General features: G+C 38.2%; 1 protein-coding gene across 1 annotated transcript in view; it reads right to left on the bottom strand.

The window, feature by feature from the left end:
• Nucleotides 1–3,877, bottom strand: part of il1rapl2 (interleukin 1 receptor accessory protein-like 2) — a 296,539-nt gene that overhangs the window by 224,280 nt on the left and 68,382 nt on the right. The gene's annotated exons all lie outside the window — the stretch shown is intronic.

Here is a 3,877-nt window from a genome sequence, read left to right as displayed (position 1 = left end):
ACTCGAGACCGGTGAGTGGTGCAGGTGTCGCTCATTATCAATTACTCCACCGGCCTCGCTCCGTTCCCACGGCCCTCGGCCCCGCCCCCACTCGTCACAAGGGTATATATGAAGTTATAGATATAACATAAGGAAAGTTCTACACCCTCATTACACTCAATTTACTCATGTAAGACTTCAGCATTCACCAGTTATCTTCACTCTCTGGCATCAGCAATCAATCCAGCACTGATTGTTGACTGTTTATTCAGTCTTCAGAAAGCCCCAGCATGACATGAATCATTCTGTAAACGCGATCTGCATTGGCAGGCAACTGAGCGTTTACCCACGGTGACCAATTAGGATTCATAGCTGAGATGCTTAGCGGAAGAGACGTTTGGGAGCCAAACGTGTAAAGTTATGTTTGCCTTTTGAGTGCTGTAAAGCAGTGATTCTCATCCAGTGAGTGACAGAAGTTAAGCATTCATTAAGCAATAAACATTAAATAACAAGCGAACACTGCTATGATTGGGGAACATCTTTAATTATGAAATAACTATTACACATGGATTTTGATTTTTTTTGTTTTACTACAGTTACAGCTGCCAAGATTAACTAATCATGAAAAGTGTTCAACATGGCATTATATTTAGCTCTACACTCATTGCATAAAATCTAACAGCGCTAAGCCGATCACAGTCAAGTCTGCTGAGCATTTGAATGCAATGACAACCGTCCCTGTTAAATAAACTAAATCATGTTTTAACTGTAAGGACAGTCTCATCTTGAAGTACAGTGTGTAATGTATGCCTTGTTCGTCTGGATCTGCTGTGTGACCGCTTTTGCCTTGCCATTTGCATTGACTGTCCTGATGAGAGCAAACCCTGACAAGCTCAGAGATCTCCCAGCCAGACTAAGCAGCCTAGGCTGGTTTTGTTTAAAGATGGGAGGATATAGCATCTTTCTCAAAGATATTTTTAGGCTGAGAGAAAACAAATGATCAAACATGATCAACAACTGTATTATCAATGAGTAAGAAGATAGCAGCCGTATTACTCAGAAACCTGTAAGCAGCTTGAAAGGCCACAGGGAGCACCAGGACTTTCCCGATGGGCCCGTCACATAGTGAAAAATGGCACAAGTCACTAGATCCCATCAAAATCAGCACAGATTTCTGTTTTATAGACTCATATATGGTTCTATCCCGCACCATGCTTAAAGTAATTTACCTTGCAGTTTACTGAACAATTTACCTTTACTCAAATGGCTCAGATGAAATTACTTCACTAACACATTCGTTTTTTTCCTGTGTCAATATAATTCAATTAAAACTGTGTAATCATTTATATTTTTAAATAGTCAGTAGCCTTATAGCACAGCAATATTAGCTGTATTCTAATAGCAGTCTAGGCTAGAAATTTGGGCTGGTATTGATTATTGCGACAGGGCTATGTGCGAGTGTGTGTGTGTGTGTGTGTGTGTGTGTGTGTGTGATGCACTAACAGTAGTTTTGTGAGTGAGGAGAGGCGCAGCTGCCGTGCTCAGGTACATTAAAATGTAATTAAAAAGCTTCATTAGAGGCATGTCTTAGGAGAAGCACACGCTCCCTCACTGAGTCACGTGCACACGTGCTCCACACCACCAAACACTTCAGGAGAGGCTTTCAAATCCTTAAACTCTAATTAAATGATAGCTGTAATCCTTTTAGATACTAAATGAAACCAGAGCATGCTAGTATTTCATGCACATCTGTATTTCAGTCGAGTGGAAACTCTGCGGTGGACTGTGTTGGGCTCTTTTGTCAGGAATCCATGCTATTTTTGTCCCATTTTGTGTCACCATGACCGAGCTCACAAGCCATCTGAAAGATTTCCACAAAAAGAGTTCAGTTCCCATCATTCACAAACCTCTGCACATGCATTGTTAAACACTGCAGCTAATTTAATTACACTTATGGCAACCAATAAGACTAAAGTACTCTCAGCTCCATGTGTCACATTTCACCATGTTATAATGTTTACCAAAAGTCAGTGAAAAATATAAAAAAGTCATTCGATTAACCATGACTTATTACTCACTTTTGTACTGTCATAATTAACAGGACAGCCAAAGCTGTTTCTGACCATTTTGTTGCCCAACCTAAATACTCAAAACTTACATTTTCAAATTATACGGTATTCATGAATTGTTTCTTAATAATCATTGAAAATGTTCTCCAATTTACGTACATGAAACACTTTTTTCAGTTCAGAGAGCAGGTGCTTGGCCACATAAGCCATCACAGTAAAATGTTTAATGCATCTGACAGCTTTTAAGCAATGAAAGTTTCATGAATTTTGAGTGCGCTTTACTAAAATCTGAACACATTAGTTATATCTTATTAGACATTCCTGGGTAATATTTTCTCTTTCTCAAACACTTACTTTTCAAAGACAAAAAAAAAAAAAAAATGAATGAAAGAGTGAATGAATAAACAAAAGTGGTTCACTTGATTTCTTATTATTTTACTTTATTAATCCAGAGAATGCTGCAAAAGTAAACTAAAAAAAAAAAAAATCATTAAATCTTGTTCCAAGAGATTAGTACAAAAAATTATTTAATTTTCTTTAAATAACAGTGTCTTGGTAATTGAACTATGGAGCCCCTAAAGGGACTTTTGCAAAAATAAAAAAATACACATACTTTCAACAGCACACGCGTTACAATGTCCAGTTTATGTAAACTGTAACCTATTCCCTTTGTGCGTCATTGCAATTTTACTGTGAAGAAAACGAGAGTATGGATGCACATGTTTGCTCAAATGTTGGCTTTCATTAGAGCAGTATATGTCATATGTCAAGGCCTTATGTCCTCTTTAACTCTGTGGAGGTTGAAAAACTGTGCTGTGAAATGGGAAGCTCAGTGTGCATGGTCCTATATGCTCAGGATAAATGGAGAGTTCACCCAAAAAAATTATGATTTACTCACCCTTACTCATCCTAGGTGTATCCTTAGGATGGCTCAAGGGTGAGTAAATCATGAGGTAAGTTTAATTTTAGGGGTGAACTATCCCTTTAATAGTCCATAAAAAATAATTGGTACAGTAAAAGGTGCTCAAATTTTGGATTTTGTTAGGGCAGTATATATCGCCCCATATAAAACTTTAAAGGCCAATTAAAAAAAATATATATATATTGGTACGATAAAATGTGTTAAAATATTTGCATTTCACAAGATCAAAACATCCTTTATTAAACCACTTTGTGGGATTTAATGCATCCTTGCAGATGGCAGAAATGCTGAGTTTCTTCATTCAGTTCTAACAGCGCTTATTGTGAGCAGCGCTATATGGACAAAGCGTCTCGTTATATGAAGGCGCTTCAGTAAATTACAATGAATAAGGAGTTCAGCCTCATACTCCACAAATTGCAAAAACGAAATTAAAAACTAAAGCTCATGCACTCAGCCGTATTGGGCCATCAGTCCATTTCACAGCGAGGTTTTGTGCAAGACAATCCAAATAGCAATCCAAAAGTGACGCATCTTCCAGACTAAGTCATGATCATGTTGCTCTTAACATCTTAACTTGCTTCATTCGTTGTTTAATGAATCAGAGCAGATTGGGTGCATTTTGTGAACATAACTGTACTCATGATGCTCAGTCAAACAAATAAGACACATACGATGTTTGGAGGTGTGATTTGAGGCATAGCGAGTAACAGATGAGCGTGAGCAAGCTCTCTGGGTGTCTGCTCTCACATTAGCTCCAATTATACCCAAAGGTAATTATCCATAACATCTGTATGTCAAAACGATCATTTAATCTTCTCTGGCTGTTAATGACGTCCACAGTGGCTGACGTTTGGCAGGAGTCCACACTCACTCACACACACGCACACACACGCACACACACACACAC

This window comes from Sinocyclocheilus anshuiensis, unplaced genomic scaffold (assembly GCF_001515605.1).
Source record: "Sinocyclocheilus anshuiensis isolate Anshui unplaced genomic scaffold, SAMN03320099.WGS_v1.1 scaffold557, whole genome shotgun sequence".
NCBI classification, from domain to species: Eukaryota; Metazoa; Chordata; class Actinopteri; order Cypriniformes; family Cyprinidae; genus Sinocyclocheilus; species Sinocyclocheilus anshuiensis.
This window is presented reverse-complemented; position numbering and strand designations above follow the sequence as displayed.